This window comes from Cupressus sempervirens, chromosome 5 (assembly GCF_028749045.1).
Source record: "Cupressus sempervirens isolate cs-2001-9-10 chromosome 5, ASM2874904v1, whole genome shotgun sequence".
Taxonomy (NCBI): Eukaryota; Viridiplantae; Streptophyta; class Pinopsida; order Cupressales; family Cupressaceae; genus Cupressus; species Cupressus sempervirens.
In genome coordinates this window covers 706,585,367-706,610,019 of record NC_143122.1, presented here as the reverse complement: position 1 = coordinate 706,610,019, position 24,653 = coordinate 706,585,367, and positions in this window count along the sequence as shown.

The following is a 24,653-nucleotide window of genomic DNA, read 5'->3' as shown; positions in this document are numbered from 1 at the left end:
GGACCACCAAAACCTCAAGCATGGATAGCACAAAGAACAAGATACAAACACATATTTTAGTTTGCTTTCACAATCACATGGTTAAGCCAAATATTAGGTTTCAGTTTTCACTTTCAAGTACATTTCAAAAGTTTAAGATTCTTCATTTAATCTACAACTCAACCTATTTATTTTTTGAATAAAACATAGAATTATCCCTCCATTATTTTTAAAAAATTCTCTAAAATAATCAGAAGATAATTATTTACTTATTTAAATCATTAAACTAGTTCCCATTGACTTTTAGATTAAATCATTCACATTATTCAAAACATTAGAATAATACTTATCAACTTTCAAATAATTAGTTTACAATTTCCTTTAAACACTTCAAGGACAATTATTTATATAAAATAATCCTCATTGATTTTAAGTAAAATCAATCTCATTAATAATTCAATTATTTAATTCCACTTATTAATATCTCTTTTCTTTTAATTTCCCCTCATTTAAAAATCCATTTACTTAAATTGACTAATAATTAATGACACTTCTTCTACTATTAACTAATCTTAATTTAATTTAATTTAATTAGATTAGTTAATAAATCATATAAAACAAATGCGTAATAATAAGATTCTATTTTAATTCAAACCCAAACTTGAATCAATTTCCAAATCTTGATTCTACTAGGGGAGATTGCAATAATATTTTAATTCCCATAACGGGATGAAACAATATGCATGCCCAAAATCCAAATTATAAAATTGAAGATCCATTCATAGAGAATTATTCAAACACACATAACAGACACGATGAAGATAGGAAAAGAAAGAGCATAATACAATATGCAAAATAATCACAAGTGCCTACCTGGACACTGATGGTAATTCGCTATGCCTCAGAAGATTGTAGAGAAGCTCCTCCTCTTAGAACCTTCTTCTTTCTAAAAATTCCTTCCTTCTCCAACATTTGCAATTCCTCCAAGAACCAAAACCCCCAAATGACTAGAAGTGCTTGTAGAAGCATTTGAGGATGTCCATATACACTAGGAGAGTCTCTATATAAAGGCCTCTAAGATGCATCTAGAATGTGTTTAGAAAGAACTAATAGATAAGCATGACAACTAAGCATGTAACTTCCATGACAAGAAGATAGACATGATAAGGTGTCTAGAATGTTGTAGACACCATGTGCTCAAATAATATGCTAACTCCTAAGTGTAGACAACATGTGCATAATTAGAGTGCAAACTCTTATGTTGTCCACATGACAACTTACAAGAGTTCGCATACTCCTATGTGAATAAATATTAAAATAATACACCTTAATTTTAATAATCACTTGACTCTTTTTAAAATTAATTTATTAATTTTAAATCTCATGCACTCACTTTATTAAATCCACTTGTTTTATCTTAATATACTTTAATCACATGCATGCATCATGTGATCTAGAATCTTTTAATAATTTTAATATCTTTTCCACTTTTAAATTTATTTTTCAAACTTAATTGATAAAATATTTATTAACTTAAATAATAATATTATTTAGCATTTATTTAAAAATTTACTCTAAATATATTAGTATTAAATTAAGTAAATATTATCACATTCCAAATCTAAACTTATAAATTTTATCTTCAAATTTAATTCTTTTTATTTAATTAATTTTCCAATTAATTAAATTAAATTAAATATTAAAATATCATTTTAATTTTCCATTAAATTAAATCTTTTAATTAGGCTTAATTAATAGAAAATACACTAAAGACTCATAAATTAAAATACAAAAACCCATCATAGCAAGACACATACAAAATCAAACCAAAAAGGTTAATATCATGAATTATGTCATCTGATGCATTCAGAGGGTACTCGACTTAGATACTGGTCCTAATTTTCAATTAGGAAAAATGGCTTAAAGGATTGGGATTTGGACTTGATAATTTATCTCACCTCTCTTACCATTGAGATAATGCGATAGGGTACCTATCTTGGCAATTCAAGGAAGTCGATACCCAATACTTGCAACTTGCATAAAATCCATGCATGTACAAGCACAATATATACTAAGCTAAATATGCAATGGTAGGAAGTAGTGCATCATGTAGATCCTGACTAGCAGGTGACTACGACTCCCTTCCTTAACCACATCAAAAATGCCATACAGAAAGGAAACAAACACACACACCATACACATGCAAGTATGGGGTAAGTATCCATAAGAAAACACATATGATAATAAATCATCTAACTAATTATCATCAACAACTACAAACACTAAAATAATCATCATACATACACGAACTATAAAGTACCAAGTAATCTCATCATATAATAAACTGAATGTAAAACAATATCTAATAATCTCAAAACAATGTCACTATTAATCATCAACATAAAACCAGCCCTAAAAGAGTTTGACAATGATAGCAAAAATGTGAACTAGGGGTAGGCACTATAGTAATCATAATCAATAATCAACAAGTGAAATATAATAAACTAAGTAATTCTTTGTTGCTATACATGTAATCCAAGTCATGAAATAATTTCATAATTATAAACCCAATCTCCTTGAAACTAACACATGCATAAAATAGGTATAAAAAGAGTTTGGTAAATATAATGAAAAATCATACTATGGGTGGGCACTACACTTCAACCTAGTAACTAAAATTTTTACCTTTCTCATATTAGGAGTGTTTTCATACTCAAAGAACTAATCCATACTAGAGATCCAATCCAACACAACATTGGTATCCAATTTTCTATCATAAAGAACAACATCTACGGAAGACTTTGAATTTGACCTTGACAATACTCTCAACAATCTTGCCTCATCTTGATCTTCTTCAGCTTCTTGATTAGGATTTGGTGTTATTGCTTCATCATCACACACATCATCAAGATGTGTTCCTCTCCTCTAGGTGATCTCTACAACATCTAATATGGATGCAATTTGTCTCAATGTATCCAATATGGAATTGTCATCATTTCCTCTACATTGAACTATCTTTATAATCAAGTTCCTACAAGATTATAACCCTCTACAAGTTGTAGGTCAAATCCTCAAATTTGCTACCCCAAAACCAATTCAAATTAGGGTTCTACACAATCCATTCACCATAAGAATGAACCTCCAACTTAGATACCAAATGACATGGGGAGGGATAATGGATAACTAGGGCCAAAGGCACACCCAGCTACCAAGGCCACCTATAAGAGTAAACATAGCAGAAACACAACACAAAGAAAAGAAACCAAAGGAGATAGAAGAGAAAAACACTTTAATAATTCATCAAACATCAACATACATGCCAAACTATAAGGCCTTGTGGGTTACAACCAACATTACAATTCAGACTCTAATGATGATCTTCACATTCCAACTCCTACTAACTCTTCCTTCTCGAACTACCTTTTATTTTCCTCCCCTAAAGGCTCTACCCAAGAACCCCTTAAATACTTGCACAACTAGAAGTCAACCTATTACAAATTACCAACTAAATAAACCCTTACATGAAATGCATAACTAAGCCACAAGTCAGCACTCAACAAATATTAAATAAAAATTATGAAATTAATGCACAAGGTCGGCTCAGACTAGAACCAAACATAGACAAATTGGCCAAAGAACAACCAAGGCAAATATAGGCACTCAAAAATGCTCAACACATACATGAACTTGGCAATACTGGTATGTGAAAATGCTTAACATATACACAAACATGGAAATAGTGGCACTTGACAACACTTGACACATACACAAACTTGACAACCACAAAGAACTCAACAACAACCACAAACTTGGCATCAATTACAAACTCGACAATAATAGGGAACTCGGCATCAACTATGAACTCATAATCAACTATGAACTTGACACCAACTAGAAGCTTGGAAACAATAAAGAGCTCAATAGAAACAAAGAAACATGAGAAACATGTAGGATAGCAATGCAATCCAGGATGCTCTTACATCACTAGGCGACAACTGTTGATCTTCATCACATGGTGCAATCTAGTGTGTCAATCAGAAATCTTCCACATCAGCATCAACTACCATATGTCTTGATGTTCCATTTTTGCATGTCCAATCAACAACTTGCCACATCATCTTGAGATAATGGCATCACGCCATGTGTTAGGTCTTGCCAACTCACTACCTCATTTTGTGTGCCATGTCACTTCTCTTGTCACATGGAAGCCTATCTCTTTGTTGCTATACACAACATCATCCACCATGTCATCTATGACATAGAAAGAATCTACCACATATCCACCTTTCTATGTTATTCAAACATTGTTATCCTCATTTGATGCATTTTGATTTAATTGAATAACAATCTGATCTTCTAGTGGTGGTGAGCTATTGTAGGTAAACTAGTTAACTAGGTAAACTCGACAAAGCTTGGCAACCAATGAAACCATGGAAGAGCTCATAAATCGCCAAAAATAACACCAGAAAAACCTCAAGTTTTCCAAAATACAAAAAATTGCCACTATATTATACCCTACTCGGCACCTTTAGTTTCCTCCTCTTCCTTGTCTTCTCTGATGTCTTGGGTCAGTGCAAGAGGTGCTTGAGTTTTTGTTTCTTCTTCCTCTTCATCATCATCTTCTTCTTCCTCCTCCTCAACACCTTCTCCAAATTTGGCTTTTAGTTTCTGCACTATCTTATCTTTCTTCTTAATGGCTAATGTAGTTTTCAACTCCATGGTAATCTTTGATTCTACCATCTCATAGTTGCCAAATATCTTTGCACTTTTATATATTTCCTCTGCTAGTAGTGTAGTGATGGCTATTGAGGCTTCATCAATATTAATTTCATACCCAAGTGGTCTTAACCATCTTACCCTTGGTGTGGAAGCTTGCACAAAAGTGTAATCAACATCAACAATAAAACATATGTCATTATAGTATTGTTCAACCAAAGAAACTAGTATCCTTATTCTTTCCTTCATTGATTTCTTAAAATCTTTAAAGTAACTTGCCATCAAGGTTTCAAAGTTTTCTCCCATTTTCTCAATGTATTAATTTATCTGCACCACAAATGACCTATTTTTCTTCCATCCTACATTACCAAAAGAGGGAAATGCATTTTGTACGTAAAAGAATATGCAAACCAGTATTGAACCAAATTTGCATTGTGCACTCTTGGTTTTCTTGATAGCTCCAAGATTCTCCATCAGTTGTTGTAATTGTAGCTCTACCAAATCATATGTATCATATTTCATTACAATCTTGTAACCCACATCCACAACTATATAGGGTACACTGTTCATTCTACTAGATTGATAAAATTTATGTGAGATTACCCTTATAGAAAAGTTCAACAATGGATCAGCAATAGTATCTATTGTCATGCCTCTCTTAGTCTATTTTGCTCAAGTATTCTCAATTACTTCCTTGGAGTCACTTTTGAGTGTCTTTGGCCGATCTAGGTTTGGTTAGCTAGTAACCCTATGAATTATTATTTTGGTGATCTTGATAGGTCCTCCCTCTAGCCATAAAGAACCATCATGAATTCAACTTAGTACAATTCTTATCCACTCAATCTTAAATACATTCAAAAAATCGAAGGCTCTCATTAAACCCTTTTTCTCAACAATTTTGTATTCCTCTTTTAAAACACAATTCTCACACAATCTATTATATGTATCTCTTATCTCCATGCCTCTTATACTTCCTATCTTGCAATTGTAGCACTTCCTCGCATCTTGCACATAATTACGTTTGGTGGGATCATTGACAATGTGCAAGAAGGATCTTGTTAATAGGAGATGTCAAGAATGGCTTTAAATATGGGTTGCTTAACTTCATTACTAACAAGTTGAACATTTAGAAACCTCCTTCCCTTCAACATTTTTCAAACTAGACATCATTTTGTCAAACTAGGGTTTATGCAAAAGTAAACTGTGTAGCTTGGCTTTTGATAAATGCCTTGTAAAATTTGATAAACTAGTGTGAGATCATTGCTAAAATCTTTGCAAACACCTTGGACAGGTTTCTGAATCACCTTCTACTCTGCTTGCTCTTGCTTGAATTCAAAATGAAAAATAATGAGAAAAAATTGATCATATAACCATCAAAAACCTTGCATTTAATGTTGAGTGCTTACACAACTATGAGCTTGGAATCTACCAATTTTAGGATCACTTGGCATCCATTGATATTTCAATCACTCAACAACTACTATGAGCTCAGCATCAAGTAGCTAGATTGCTAGCTCAGCATTAACTAGCATTCCACTCGGCATACATATGAAATATTTCATGCTCGGCAACAAAATGAAAAACTTAAAGATTTAACTTGAATTTTTAACAACATCTTGCATCTTTATTCATGCTAATGTAGTCTTTTTAGTACTATCTCCTTTGAAATTGGTGTATGATATAACACTTGAATATCAGTCCCATATACCTCTTGATTTCCTAGTTTGATGAGGTGTGATCACCTGACCCATTGGGTGAAGTGATCCCTTCTCCATTTGATGTGCTTCAATCATCTTTCTTTTTCCATGTCTTGTTCATCTCATCTCCCATGTGTTCAACATTTGCCTTTCCTTTTCCTTTATCAAATTCACAACTTGGTGCCTTTGACGTAGTTGTATAATGCTTACTGATGTGACTAGTCTTTGAATAGCTAAAACATGTGGTTTGCCTCAACCACCTTTTATAATTACCATTGAAGTGTGTCTTAATACAATTCTTAGGAACATGTCCATATTCTTGACAATAATGACAATTGTATCTTGTATTATAATCCCAATTATAAAAGTTCCCATTGTTTCTTACCTTTGTTGGCTTGTTTGATAACCACATGGATTTGGATCTAAATTCAAAAGCTCTATGCCCATACTTCTGAAAGTTGTAGCAATATCCTTCAAATCTTTGTTTATTCATGGTCCTGGTTCTACATTCATGTGCTTGATGGCCTTGCTTCTTGCACTTATGACAATGAGTCATGTTCTTAGGCTTGACATTCTAATTTGTATTCTTGCTTCAACACATATTAGCAGTATGTCCTTTCTTATCACAATTATGAAAAGTAGGTTTGGAGTTCTTACCTTTGATATTCCTTTTTCAGCAACTTTGGATGATTCTCCTTCTTTAGTGCTTGTGTAACCCAATCCTGATGTATCATTGTTGGATCTAGGGTATCTCAATAATTGCTCAAAGTATTTGATGGCTTCATTTGGCTTGTTGAAATTTTCAGCAAATTCTTTCTCTCTTTTCAGGTCACTCTGCAATTGTTCATTCTGCAACTTCAATGTAGTTATCTCAATGTCCTTGACATTCAATTCATAGTTGGCATTCATCATTTGACTTAGAGTATCCAATTGCATGTTAGAAATCTTGGTCAATTCTATTGACTTCTCTTCCAGTCTACTAGCCAAAACTCTTTTGTCTTCTTCAATCATGGCTTTGTCTTCCATGACAACTTCACATACCGGTATGTCTTGTGATTCTTGTTCTAACTTAAGATTTTTTATTTTCTCAGCTTGGATTCTGTGTTTTTCCATTAGATCTACAATTGTTGCATCAAATTTATTTGAGTCTCCATCTACAAATAGCTTAGCAGTGTCTATCTCTTTGTATAGTGTGTCATTCTCTGCAATGGCAATTTCTTTCCTTCTCTTCAAGAATTTCTTTAGTTCCTCTCTTGACTCATTTAGTTGATGTAGTATGAGATGTATTTCAATGTCCTAGTTTTCAATAGTCTTTCCCAACTTGTAGACTTCCATTTCAAGATCTTTCCTCAAAGCTACAAAGCTTGTTTTTTAGAGAACTAGGCTCTAATACTAATTGTTGGAATTACAAGTGGAAGGAGTAAACTTTTGACATTCATCATATACATTCAATATTTAAACTAAAATAATATGTAAAGCATATGCATCTATATCATGTAAACATGTAAGCAATCACAAACATAACACCAGATATGATTACCCAGAAACCCTCCAAGTGAGAAGGTAAAACTGGGGTGGGGATGACACCCAAAAATCTTCACTACTGTAGTTCTAAAGTGTACCCAAATAAAGTTACAATGATTTGACCATGAATCATGGTCTACCCTGTGAAAGGTCTACCCTATTAAAGGCTTACAAAGACAGTTAGGTCTCACCTTGTTAGAGGATTTCAACACCCTGTTAGAAGTGTGTCTTGTTAGAGGACTTCAACTTACAACTAATAAGAACCCTATTAAAGGATTTCATACAATTTTTTGGCACTAGTTTTCTTAAGAGATTTGACTAAAATCACCTGTTAAAATGTTTCAACATAGATCCTGCAATTGGCACTTGCTTTCTTGATGAAAGATCACCTCTACACAATGTCTAATTAATCCTTCATGATCAAATTTCTCAATGTTGTATCATTCTCTCTATCCTCTATTCTTCCTAACTAATTTTGCAATTCACTTCTTAATTCTAAGTCACCTTGACTACTCTACAAACTATCTTGTTCGCTTCTCCAATTTGATCACTCTCCCATAAAGAGTTTAGGGCTTCATCCTCCATAAGAAGACTTAGGTAGCTTAGTGTTAGGTATGAATCTACGGCTAAGATTCATCCATATTGCCACTTAAACCTTCTCATTTTATGATCAACTACATGTAATTGCATATGGAATCCAAATATAGATATGCCCTTATCTCCAAAAGATCATAATCTATCCTCAAGTCGGCTCAAAATTAGTTTACATAGTTGTTTGTACCATTACAAACAAATATGTCAAAACTGTGTCACTCAGCATATGAAATCACTGATGCTTGACATGTATTGTATTTCTGCTCTGACTCGACACCTGCACTGCTTGGCATCCACTATTTACTTGGCTCCTAAATTTCTCAACATGGTCTATCTTCTTGTAACTTGAGTGACTCGGTACATGAGTGACTTGACACTCATTGCAACTTGGCATGGTCTAATATTTACATATTGTGCTTGACATGTATTTCTAGTTTGGCATGAACTAAGTAAATGGCTTAAGTGTGGTGACACTCACTTGTCAAAACCAATCTAAGATCAACAATTGTGTATCCCTTTTCACACTTCATCATCGACACACAATCATACTCCCTTGTAGAGGGATGTACTTTAGAAATATTACATGTAGTGAATTAATATCAGTCACAACAAAATAGCTAAAACACAATCAGTTTGATAACCAAATACTCAACAATAGCTTCCATGCCCTCTGTTAGGGTTTAAAGATATGAAGGAAACAATCTTCTTGATCAAGTTCAGAGAAGTTGTGTTGACAATCATTTCCACATGTGAACTATTAAAGACTTTGATAAAGAAAGAAAAATTGAATCATCTTTACTATTCTAGGAAAACAAATAATTTCATTTTTTTTCCATTTTGATGATAAACAACATCATCATGAATGCATTGATAAAAAACCTATCTTAACATGATGTTGGTTAATAAAACTATAATTGTCAACCATAAAAAATAAATTTGTGCTTATATCTTTGCTTCTTCATACCAAGGTAGATTTTGTTTAGTTATTATGAACCGATATTAAACCCTCGATACTAATGTATTTACAAAACAATGCATGACATCTAAAGAAGAATAAACTTATTTTTTAATCCTTAGAAAAGATTTAACTTCCTTTACTGATATTAGAATCCATTCCAAAATGACAAACCCTAACACCATTTTCATTTTCATCAACTTTTACAAAAGAGATGAAAGGCAACATACATGCGACTGCGAAATATAATAGTTACCTCTTTTATTAACACTTTTTTGAGAGAGACAAAAAAACACCTCTGCACTTTATTTGCTTCAAACTCTCACAAAATATGCAGTGGAGATTCACATACAAATACAAAGAGTGAGCAACAATATATCAATCATGGAGATAAGATGAAATGATGCTATTAATCTTTATCAACCAAGAGCATATAAAAAACCATGATGTTTTGTAAAAACTTGATCATTTTACCTTGATATAATAGTGTCATTAACATTGGCTTCTATTACTATGCAACATATTAGAAACCCACAAAGAAATCTTCAACTTTACTGTCAAACAAATTTTCATGATGACTGCCTTAAAACTTGATGAACACAACTAGACTATAGCAAAATGAGTATCAATGGAATCACAATTACAAGGTGATTGATATATCAAAAAACCATCAACCAGCTTGACAAAACCATTTCTAAATTTACGGTCAAAGAATCATAGTGGTGGCCTACAATAAGGTACGGTTTTGCTTGGAGAACAAAGAAGCTGAAAGAAATTTTTTTGATGCCCTTTTCAATGTGATTATTAACCAAATTGCATAAGTCTCTCAAATCTACCATACACTCTCAAGAGGTGGCAATACGTTCACTAAGAGGTATAACCACTGTCCTCTTTAAACTTAACCACTGCTATGATGAGTAGAGTGAATATACAACATGAATATGCAAATATTCCAAAAAAATAAGCATAATAATAACATATTAAATAGCCACGTTATTGCAGTCAAAGACATTACACCATATTTTATTGTTAACTTTGCCATTTTAACAAAACACAACTGCTAAGGAATATTGACTTTTCAAACACATCTATGTTGCCACCTTTTTCATGTTATTTGCATCAAGGACAACATTATTGTCAACAAACTCCCACATTTTCCTTAAAGAAATATCATTTGCTTCCCTTCGTACATCATAGCACATGCATATATAAATGAATAAAAAATAACCACATGTGTGTGTAAGAAATTATTTTATGCATATACTTTTTTGTGTACATGATAAGCATATCATCCACTTACATTTGAAAATATTGATTATGATATATAAAGTAATAAAAAATGAAATGATAAATGCCAAAAAATATATATACCTTAAATACTAAGAGTTTATCATGTAGATCACCCATACATGTAGAAAACATGTACTTGTACCTGTTCATTCTATAATCCAATTACAATACTGAACCAATTGAAACAACTATGATATCACTGAACTGAATCATACTAAAATCAAAGATGTTAAATCACACACTGAATCACTGAAAAAATGTCTAGAGATAGTATTGAAAAAGAAATTATTTCTCCCCCATTTTGCATCAAGGACACACAATAATAACAACTACTTTTAATAAAATGAATGATTGTTTTTAGGAGTCAAAAACTAAGAAATAGACTCCCCCAGAATATAGAGAATCAATGCAACAAGGATTGAAAAATAACTCCCAATTGTTTTCAAAACCATTCAAAAGTTTCTCTCGGTAGGGCTTTGTGAAGATGCCAACGACTTGAGTATGAGTAGAAACATAGACTAATTGAAATTCATTGTCAAGGACTTTATCTTTGAGAAAGTCAAGCTTTGTGGTAATATTCTTTTTTCTTGAGTGAACATTTTTATTTTTACTTAAATGAATAGCACCAATGTTATCACACATGATTGAAATAGGCTTTGATATTTGAATGCCCAAATCTTATAACTAATATGCCATAAAAATCAATTGAGTATAACATGCAGTGTCAACAATATATTCACATTCACATGTGGACAATGTAATACATCCTTTCTTTTTTCTATTCCAAGTAACAAACCTATCACCAAGAAAGAATGCAACACCACTGGTGCTTTTCTTGTCATCAAAACAACCTTCCCAATCTACATTAGTATAACCAATCAAAGAAAATCAACACTATGTGGAAACCACAAACCATAATCAAGTGTCCCTTGAATATAAGTGAAAATTATTTTAACTACATTGTGATGTGATTTCCTAGGTGTAGATTGATATTAAGAAACCATACATACATCCTGCATTAGATCAGGCCTTGAGGTTGTTAAATAGAGAAAACTACTAATCATGGATCTATATTATGGTTGACTAACTACTGTAGAATCGTCACTTGTCCATGTGTCCTAGATTATCTCTTTACCATTAGATGTTTTCACCTAGGCTAGGGTCCTCCTAAAGTGTATAAAAGGGACCCTCATTCCCTCACATAGGAATATTAGTATACTTACAATTACAATGCTGAGGATGTGTACACAATTAGAATTTAGCAATTGGGGCAAAAATGAAGCAATTATCCATCAATTCCATAGTTGTTCATCCAATCCCCATTAGAATCTTAGTTTTCTCATCCATGCATCTTTATCATTTACATTAGCATTATAGGATCATTTGGATAGAATATTGCATTGAAGCTCACAAATCTCCAAAACCTTGAAGCTTCTTGTAGAAGGGAGCTGATCAAAATTTGAGGGCTCATGAATCAAGAAACTAAAGTTTAGGAGGACAATGGAGGCATATTACAACTAGCAAGGAAAGGTAAATATTCCATTTTGAATTGTAATCCTTCATTGGATATGCATTTGTTAGCTTAGATTGATTGTTTATGTATTGTCACTAATTTATACATACAATAACAACCTAAAGGATAAGGGATGAATTAAGATAATGTATGACTTGGTAAGGGCTAAAAATTTCATTGAACCTTCCTACGTTGAAAAATTGCATATAAAGAACTCCAAAAGAAAGCATAAATCCAAGATTTTCAATCCAAATATGTTGCTCCAAAAAACCTAAAAATATGTTCTGAGACACAAAAAATGGTATTTTGTATTACTAGTAGAGGACTTGCCTTGGTCAATCCCCCATATAAGAATTAACCTTGAAATAAGAAAGAATATAAAAGTCAAATAAATGTAAATATTCACCTTAATTATTAAATTTCTATGAATGAATTTGGATTGGCTATTAACAAATATGTATTAACAAATATATATATATATATATGCTAAGCTAAACAGGTAATGGCAGAAAGTGGTGCATCGCTTAGATCTTGACTAGTAGGTGACTACAACTCCCTTCCTTAACCACATCAGAAACACCATCCAAGAACAAACACACACACCATACACATGCAAGTATGGGGTAAGTATCCATAAGAAAACACATGTGATAATAAACCATCTAACTAATCATCATCAATAACTAGAAATAATGTAATAATCATCATGTATACATGAAATGTAGAGTCTAAGTAATCGCATCACATATCAACTGAATCCATAGCACAATATTTGATAGTCTCAAAATAATGTTGCTAACAAGAAACATAAAACTAGCCCTAAAAGAGTTCGACAATGATAACAGAAATGCGACCAAGGGGTAGGCACTACAAGAGTGGACTTGGGCTTGAGTCAGAGGGAATAAATCATGCCTTAATTTGTGCAAGTGATATGGAGAGGGATTTTAGACATGGAAGAAGAGGTGATGTGTTTCAATTAAGGTGGGTGAGGCGGATTAGTTAACTAGATGATGTGTGAGGTGGATGGATTTGTTATAGAAAGGTTGGTGGGTGAGCTTAATTAAATAAATAAATAATTTAATTAAAAGAGAAATTATTGGTGCATGGAATTTAATTAAATACATGAATTATTTTATTAAAAGAGAAATTATTGGTGCATGAAATTTAATTAAATAAATGAATTATTTAATTAAAAGAGGAATATTTGATGCATGGAATTTTATTAAATAAATGCATTGTTTAATTAAAAGAGGAATTATTGATGCATGAGATTTAATTAAATAAATAAATTATTTAATTAAAAGATGAATTATTGGTGCATGAGTTGAGTTTGGGTAACTGTTGGTTTAGAGGATGAGTTTGTGGGTAGAGGAATTTAATTAATTTAATTAATTAAATAGAGAGGAGTTTTGGAGATTAAATTAAATAGGTTTTGCATTTATTTAATTTAATAGAGGAAGGGGGTTTTATTAATACATTAGACTATTGGTTGTATGTTAATTTATTAATTGGGTTATATTTAATTAATTAGGAGATAGCATTAAATTTATTTAATATTTAATTAAAATATGCTATAGAAGATGACTAAATTTGATTACAAATTTACATGATCAAATTTAGGTGTCTACAATATCTATAAAAGAAAATGCATGATTCATGACACAGAATGAGGGACTTCTCTAATCCTTTCATAATTGTCCTGAAATCCTTAATACACCTTGAAAGTTTAGTTGTAAATGATGACTTGAATGTATTCTTCCTCATGAAAATATTGATTTCTCTTAGAATTTGTAGCTTGCTTGCGCAAAATATGGAAGTGAATAATGGATGATAAAATGATGTGAGTAAGCCTCCTTTTATAGAAATTTTTTTCAAAATTAAAAGAGTTGACTATCCACTTAGATGGTAAAAGATTAAAAACCCTAAAATGAGCTTGAGGTTAAAGTAAAAGAACCTAGGGTAAGGGATGAATTTGACCCTTACCTAAGGTGTAAGGAATAACCTCACCCCTTACTTGGGGTAAGGGAAGACTTCAACCATTACCTAAGGGTTTTTCACAATAGGATATCCTCCAAGATCTTGGGCATGAAAAAAATAAGAATAAAAAATGGGAAGGAACTCAAAAAAAGGGACTATTCAAGCATAAATGCATCCTTAATCTATGAGATCACTAAATAGCACCTAAAAAGTCTATAGACCTTCCAAATTAGTGGGTGCTAACTTTTAATATAGTACAAATCCCAAAAATTTATGTTAATTCCATTGTGAACCTAGCCATGATACTACAACATGTACTTTGAAGAATGTAGTGCAAGACCTTATTTATTCTAATGCATATATATTAATTTTAATCATGAAAGAAAATCAGTTGCACCTCCTACTCATAATTTTCCAATCTATACTAATCATTCTCCATTTCATTGAGCTAATATTGTTGAGAAACTTTTTGTTCCTCTAAACATTGATTATGATGAGAAAATAAAAGAGGTTAATTATACTATTAATAAAGTTGAGAATGTGTAGCCTATTAATGGGCCTAAGAGTGATTATCCTCTTCTAAATTTGAAGGAAATAATGAAAGCTAGTTGAGTTCCCCTAAATTCTAGGTGGATCAAGATTAATTTCGATGGAACCTCAAAGGGGAATCCATGCCTCTCTAGAATATGGATTATTGGAAGGAATGCAAAAGGAAGTATCATAGAAATTGGAGAAAAGTGGGTGGAAGATGAGACTAATAATAAAGCATAATTTTTGGCAATAGTTGATGCAATTTTAATGGGTATCAAAATTGGGGTGTATAAGCTTCATCTTGAAGGGAATTCATAGATTGTAATCAAAAAAATCCTCAAAGGGGAAATGGATAATTGGAACTTCAACAAATATATTAGGAAAAATCATACACTAGTGGGGGAAGTGGACAAATTTAGACATTCCCATGTTTTTAGGCATGTTGACTCATTGGTTGATAAGCTCTTCAAGGTTGGGGTGATGGGACTATTGCATGACAAGTTGGAACTTTTTGAGGACTTTAGTACCGTTTGAACAAAATATTTAGATTCAAAACATTTCAAAATATTTGGATTGATAACATATTGGCTCCATTTGGAAAGGAGACAATTTCATTGCTAATTTGATAGGTGTAATGAGTGTCTATATTATTGTTTACAACACAACAAGTTGATGGTTTTAAGGAAGGCATTAATGGTACTAATGGCACAACATTTTAAGCAATTTTTTGGAGACTTATGTTACTCCTATGAACATTCATATTGTGAATTAGTTTCAAAAACTAGTTAATGAGATAAGAAGGTATTGGTCAGTGAGTACTACTACCAAACCATGAGACATTGATAGGGTTAATAATAGACAAAAGTGAAAGCATGAAGTAGTTATATTAAGTGTAGTATATACCGACCAAGTCTATATACACCAAGTATACATGTCACCAAGTGATTCATGGTTAACTAAGTAGGAAAAAATGCCAAGTTACAACGTAACTACCAAGAATGAATGGAATATTCACTAATTTGTGTAGAAATCACACACATGTCTGAAATGGCATAGAAGGGTATGTGTGGGATCATGTTAGCCCAAAAAGTAGCAATGTGAAAAAGAAAACAAATCCAAAAATGTCCAAAAGTTTCTTAGAAATTGTATTGAATTTGTCTCTCCAATCCTAATACCAAAGAAAAAACTATATTACCTAAGAAAATTGCATACCTAATATATCAAATATCCTAGCCTTTGTTGCCCATACTAGAGGAATCCCATGCAAATTGGAGGTTTTTGATTCAAACTTAGTGAGAGGTTGAGATTCTCTCTTCCTTGATCCATGTGACTAAAATTTAATTGGTCAACATTATGCCTTTTTGGTTGTTATATAATGAGAGACTACTATATTTGGACCCAAATTTCCATGACAAGTTGTCACAATTATGACAGTGACTCGTCACTCAACTGACATCAGTCAAAATTGGCTCATATTGGACAGCATCAAACTTTTATTTTAGCAAGTTGTGATGACAAGGGTTACCATTGCAATTAAGATGGTTACAGGTATCATAAATTGGCCTACCATTTTGGAAAACCATTCATTTTCACCATAAGAATTATGATAGAAATATTTTGAAGACACCATTACAATTACAACATCTTTACGACAGATATGCTATGGGTCCCATAGCAAGCTATCATAAAACTCTGTCAAGCTTGGGATAGGCATGTGGTAGGAATATTGTGGGATTGACGGTCAACCATTGCAATTGCAATGATGTGCTATTGGTCAATGAATACTACTACCAAACCATGATACATTGATAGGGTTAATAATAGACAAAAGTGAAAGCATGAAGTAGTTATATTGAGTGTAGTATATACTGACCAAGTTTGTATACACTAAGTATATACATCATCAAGTGATTCAAGGTTAACCAAGTAGGAAAGAATGTTGAGTTACAACATATCTACTGAGAATGAATGGAATCCCATACTAACTTAGTATCTATGGAATCCCATATCTACTGAGTATATACCCATACTAAAGGAATCCCATGGAAATTGGAGGGTTTTGATTCAAACTTAGTGAGAGGTTGAGATTCTCTCTTCCTTGATCCATGTGACTAAAATTTAATTGGTCAAATTTATGCCTTTTTGGTTGTTATATAATGAGACACTGCTACATCTAGACCCAAATTGCAATAGTAGGCCATCACAATTAGGATAGTAACCCATCGCCCAACTAACATCAGTCAGAATTGGTTCTCGTCAGATGGGTGTCAGAATTTTGTCGTTGCAAGTTGTGATGGAAAGGTTACCATCACAATTGAGATGGCTATAGGTGTCATAAATTTGCCTACCATTCTAGAAAGCTATTCATTTTCATTGTAAGAATTTTGGCAAAAATCTATCAAAGACATTGTTGCAATTGTGACATCTTTGAGACAGATATGCTATGGGTCCCAATGCAAGCCATTGGAAACCTTCATCACAATTAAGAAAGGCATGTAGCAAGAATGTTGTGGGATCAATGGCTAGCCATTAAAATTGTGATGATGTGTTGTATTAATTTAAAAAAAATTGACAAATGTTGAATAGTTATGATGCAATCATAGGTTAATATTGAGCTTTACTTGGTTTCAAGAATTGTTTAATATTCTCTACTAATTAGGGCCAACCACATGAAGGTGGAACCTCATTTGGTCCGTCCCCCCCCCCCCCAACACCCAACATCTAAATTTCCTATTAACATCTAAAATCTTTAAGAAATTATCAATGTTTAAAATACAAAAGAAGATTCCAAACCTACAAAAGTGACATCATTTTCCCATCTTCTGATGCATGTCATTTTCCATCACATCCAAAATAAGGTTCTGCCGCTCTAAATTGAGAATGCACATGAAACTACATTCAAATGCATGAACAATAAGTAGAGATGATAAAATATACCAGGATTACATTTATTTAATAGGTCTATTAATTTTTTAAAATTATAGACCATCATCATGAACAATGTTTGTGATGGTCTATAACTTAAAATACCTGATTAAAGAACTCTAACAAAAATGCAAACCTATTGCATTTTTCAGCTCCACCTGATGTTGTATGCATATGAATTGACATTTCACATTGAACTATGGCATCCTTCTACAATGTCTAAGAACAAGAGATTCACACAATTAGTTGTCATACACTCATAGCTTATTATTGAGCTTCACTTGGTTTTGAGAATAGTTTAATATCCACTACCAATTAGGGTCAACCACATGAAGGTGGAAGCTCATTTCCTCCCCCCACCCCCCCCCCCACATCTAAAATCTTTAAGAAAGGATTTATCTTTAAAGTACCTAGAATGTCCTCATCACCTACTAATACTCTCAAGGGAAGTCCATCCTTATTTCTCACGAGCAATTCATCACACAGGTACACCCAAGAATGTCCTCATTGCCTCCTACATAAAATGAATTCAATATTAGAAAATTCCCCCTAAGAAATAATAGTTCAAGTGAAATAAACACATGAAAAATGAGAGAGAGAAAGATGAATCTACTTACTAATAGGTGTTTCCATTGAATACATGACCATGCTACCTATTGAGTGAGTTTTATTATTTTTCTACTGTGCCAAGATCTCTCTATTTATATACATACATACATACATACATACATATACACAGACACATATATATATACATATACATATACATATGTATATACATACATACATACAAAGATACATGCATATATACATACATATACAAAGATCACAAGGGCACGACAATAAGATGTAGAGATCACAAGGACATGACAACAAAATACAATGATCATAAGGGCACATACATACATACATATATATAGATACATATATATACATACATATATACATACATACATGCATACATACATATATACATACATACATGCATACATACATATATACATACATACATGTATGTATGCATGTATGTATATATAGAGAGAGATCTTTTTTAAGGTGTTGAGTGACTTACCTAAAGATGCTACACAAAAATAATGCAGACCAAGAAAAATAGGTAGAGTTCGCAAGAAATTTTACAAAAACATATCATAGCAAATATTTTCAAAAAGAAACAAGCCATAACCTAGTTAAATGTATCTAGTTGCTGATTAGTTGTGTTGATATATACATATATTTTATTGGGTTATGGATTCTACAAGGGAATGTACCTCATGATTATGGCATTTACATAGAAGCAATTGTTGCTTCTTCAACTCCCTACACTCAACTCTTTACTGAAGTTATTCTTCTAGCAATGAGAATAACTGTTGCAAATTCCTAAGAGCCAAGGGACCCTAAACCTATTCTATGTTTTCTAGTGACATGGGAGAATTTACTACTGGCTTCATTACTTCATTACATTTTGGATCATACAGTGATACCCAAATTAACAATGACATTATATACTTGGGATCCTCGCAAGGAGAGTAGGCCAATACATACATGGTTACATCCTTGGCTTCCATTGTTGTGTTAGCATATGGATCCTTTATATCCAACCATTCATTATAAATTGGGGAATGCACTACATGCTTGGAATTCAAGTGATGCATTTGCATATGCAATTTTATCACCTTGGAAAACTGTATTTGATCTTGGTAGTTGGGAACAACCAATTGTTCATTTTATTGTACCTAATATAATGATAGTTCTACATGAATTTGTATTCAACTCAGGTAATCAGAAACTAGACCAAATTAATAGTAGTAGTAGATACTTGGGATCCTTGTAGGGAGAGTATGCTAATAGAATTCAAAACTCACAAAATTTAAATTAAGTTATTTATCTACAATTTTTTTAAACCTTTAATAAGATAGGCATAAAATACCAAGTCTACTAAATCCAAACATTCTAGTTAAATTTACTGGCAAACATAGAACAAATAATAACATAGTCCACTAAGTTTCCCAACATGTTCCTACATTGTTAATACACTATCTTAACTAATTTTCCTTAATCTAATTGAAGTCAAATTGGAATTTCAAAAACTCATATTTCTTAAGCACATAGGAAAATAGTTATAATTAAGAGGCACAAACAAGTAAACATATTTCAAATCCCATTGCAAAATAAAAAAATCATTAAATACAAATACTCTTTAAAAAGTTGAACAAATTTTTCCTTAACAAAATTAGATATATTCTACGATTTCTATATGATATTTCAGCTAGATTTTCTCGTTTGAAATCATGGCATTCAGAAAAAAACATAGATTTGAAATAAAAGTTCCTATTAGCCAAAGCCAAATAAAAATCAACTCAATTTTTCCACACCATTGAAAATATCATTTATTCCTACATTGTCAAAACTTTGTCTCAACTTATTAGGCAACAAATTATCTAATGGGGTTTCTTCTTTGGGGGCAAATTAGATGCATCTTAACAAAGAATTCAAAGAAATATTGTCAAAAGTTTTATAATATACTTAAAATTGGTAGAAAAAAGGAGGAAATGAATAGAGTTCCTATTTTTGAGTGGTAAAGTGGTTTTCAGAGCTAGTAAATTAAATGGACATCAACAATCAGAATGTGGATAAAATATTGACCACCCTTTTCACTTAATCCACATTGTTTGACATTGTACAAGATCAAAAACATCTAAACTTTCTTAATTTATCTTTATGTTCTTCTTTATATCTGAGCTCTTATTATCTTAATTTTGATAAGGTAGTTGTTTATAATTTAGATAATCTTTCCTCCTTCAAATAGTTGATGCTTTCTGTCAACTTGCAATGCACATTCATAATGAAATATGTTGATTAATCTCTAAGTCGTGGCATTTTATGGGTAAGAAATGTAAATTCAGGAATCTCTTTGGTCACAATGTCAAACATTTCTAGAAGATTTCATAATGCACTTGGGTCAAGAAAGATTACATGTACGAATTGTCTATGCGGTATACTTTCATTTAATAATTAAAAAATCAATATAGAATTATAATCTATGTTTTTTATATAATTATTATTAAATAAAGAAATAGGTCTTATCACAAGACAAGAAAAAAAATCAATTATCTATGGACAAGGGAGTGAATTTCATAAGTAGAGAATCCTAGCAAACTTTCTATTTGGAAACTCCTTACGAAAGATTTGTTTGGAATTTCCAAGGATGTCGATATTCATGATGTTTCTATAATTACTACCTATAAAGCTTTTAGCTCCCAAAGAATTACCTTTCCCCTTGTTAAAACATCTAGATAAAGGGAATGCACTTAAGAACTGGTATAACAACCTAGAAAGAGTACCTAAGAAGAGATAGATCTCTCATTCATTCATTAATAAAATATAGAATTCATTCATTATCACATGAAGTAAAAAATGATTATGAGAATACATAAAATAATCTCATGATGTCCAAAGCTAACAGCTAACATTAGTTCATCCTTTAACATTCATTAATAGTAGCACATAAGCACATAACATTCAATAACATGTGAAATAAGGTATTTAAAATACCTCAACCAATTGTGATTTAATTTTGGATCACCTACCTAATTAGTTTGGAATTTTGTTCTCACTAGAAATCATAAAATGTAAGAACAAGTATGCCAAAAAGAGTGTAAAAAGATGATTATTGTACACCAATCATATTTTTTTAGCTCTTTTGGCACAATCATTCTTACAATTTTTCAGCTCAATCTCCAACTGGTCAATTTGTGTTTTGAAAAATTATTGTTAGACTATGAGTCAAAAAAAAAAGAAATATAAAACTTGAAAAAGATGTACATAAATGCAATTAATTTTTAAACTTCAATTTTATAAACTTACAAAGAGAACCATAGAATTACAAGAAACTATTGTGGTTTGTACTATTTGGAAATTATAGTTACAAGTGATAAAGTTATATACATTTGATATAGAGAGAGCAAATAATAGAAATGAAGTATTGTAGAAGATGTAAGGTCAACTACCCCCCCACAAAATTTGGATGGCATTGTTAAGTAGAGAATAGTTACATCCATAAATACATAGATACATACATGGTTAAGTGCTACCTAGCTATGTCCAAGGCTACCAATCTATGTCCAAGGCATCTTCACACTAGAGGCATACTTTTCCTACCTACATATCTATATCCACAGGATCAAGACCCTTGAACTACTCACTCTAAAAAATATGTAGTTTTGGTTTCTAATTGTTTTGATGTAGTTGTATTCCTATGACCATCAGTGAGCTTTACTCACCTAATACAACTCTTCACCATCATACACCCACTCAGGTAAATCGTGCATTTTTTTTATAATTACAATATTGTAGTACCCTAGTGCAACTATTATGTTTTAGTTTATAGTTAATGTAAAGTTAACCTATTTACTAACTCACTCATAACCTATTTACTAACTCACTCATTATATAGTTATGTTTAAAAGCTTGTGACAATAATCAATGGGTCTAAATAGATCGGTCAAGTTAATGTTGAAACATAGAGTTTAGCCTTCTATTCTCAAAGGCTAGGCACACTAGGTACATATAATGTCTTAAAATAGTTAAGTTATACCTAACTATGTCCAAGGTATTTGCACACTAGAGGCATACTCTGCCTACCAGGCTGCCTACATACCCGTATCCATGGGATCAAAACCCTTGAGCTACCCACTCTAATGAATATGCAGTTCTAGTTTCTAATTATTTTGATGTAATTGTATTCTTATAACCACTAGTGAGCTTTACTCACCTAATACAGCTCTTCGTCATCATACACCCACTTGGGTGAATCGAGCAATTTTCTATAATTACAATACTATAATACCCTAGTGCAACCTTTGTATTTTAGTTTATAATTAATGTAAGGTTAACGTATATACATTTTAACTCACTCCTTATACAGTTATGTTTAAAAGCTTGTGACAATACTCTTGGCCATGCTACCTATTGAGTGAGTTTTATTATTTTTCCATTGTGCCAAGATCTCTCTATTTATATACATACATACATACATATACACATATATACATATACATATGTGTGTGTGTGTATGTATGTACATACATACATACATACATACATATACATAGATCACAAGGCCATGACAATGAAATATTAGATCTCCATTGATCTCCATAATCCACAAGATCTTTCTATATATATACATACATACATATATAGATACATACATGTACACACACACACACACACACACACACACACACACACACACACACACACACACATACATACATACATATGCATATGCAATTTTATCACTTTAGAAAATTGTTTTTGATCCTGCTAGTTGAGAACAACTGATTATACATTTTATTGTACCTAATTTGATGACAATTCTATAGGAATTTGTAATCAACCCAACTTATCAGAAACTAGACCAATTTAACTAGGTTATAGCTTGTTTCTTTCTAAAAATATCTGCTATGATATGTTTTTGTAAAATTTCTTGCCCATTTCTCTCGGTCTACATTATTTTTTTGTAGGATCTTGAGATAAGTTAGTTAGCATGGGTTGAGTGAGTTTTATTGTTTTATTGTTTAAATTCTGGAACATGAGCTTTATTTTATCATTGGCTTTGTTCAAGTCCTGATTTTAATGAAGTAACAAAGTGATTTTTAGGGTGGAAAGGACTATATAATGAAGAGGAAACTTGAAAACTTGAATGTTGAAATGCTAAAATGAAATCTATCAATGATCAAACACCTTTGGTAGAGTTACAACACAATGTGAAGTTGATTTTAGATATTTGAAAAAGAAAACATGACATAAATCATTCCCTATTTTTTGATTGTGGAGAATTGCATGTGAAAGAGAGTGGAGAGCTTTGAACGAGGGTGGAGAGCCCTGATATTTGGTGGAGATTTCATTGTCCTGCCCTTGTGATCATTGCATTTTATTGTCGTGCCCTTATGATCTTTGCATTTCATTTTCATGCCCTTGGTGGAGATTGGTGGAGATCTAGGATTTCATTGTCATGCCCTTGTGATCTTTGCATTTCGTTGTCGTGCCCTTGTGATCTTTGTGCCGTTGTGATATATGTTCCCTTTGCAGAACTACAACATTTAAGGTCAAATTATGATGACAATTTGTGATGGTGGTGTAATTTGTGGTATTCGGGCCCAAATGTAGTTGTGTTGATTGGGCAAGTTGTAGAAAATTAAGGTGTCAGTTGTAAGTAGTCTCATTAATTAGATAAGGGAATCATCTTAGAAAGTGGGATGGTCAAAATTGGCATGTCTATCCTTATGATAAATGCCTCCATCTCATAATAGAAAATTACCTCAAATGAAAAGCAAAAAATTATTAAATATATGGAAAATCAGAAAAATGTTCACCTATAATATTTTTGAAGGACAAAAATATAATTTGGTGGAAAAAGCCATGAGCAATGTGGCTCCACATTGTGGCTATTCCAATGTCCAGTAGTATAAACTCTTCACATTAAATATGAAGATCTTGAAATTAAAAAAGATAACTATCAAAGATCCATATTGTATTTTAGTGATAATAAATATATAGTCTAATTTTAAGAAAAATAATAGTCTTAAATGTATATGATTAAGCAAAATAAACAAGAGTACTAGTTGTAGCTATACAATTCTAGCATTACTGATTATGTTAAAAAAAATGTTCAATAAAACAAGTATGAAGTAACATAAATGGATCATCTACTCGATCCTATTATGACTTAATATGAATGCATCTGATCATTACCTAGACAATATTATGCATGAGATCTTTAGTCAATCACCAAGAGATAATATAATCTATAAGTACATATTTATGCATACTTAGTTTGGTATGAATAAATTTGATTGAATGCAGGGATATTTGCTTGTGTGAATTCAAGACATGAATGATTAATTTAATTTGGCACAAGTACTATGCAAGTGTGTATGTATGCATGTAA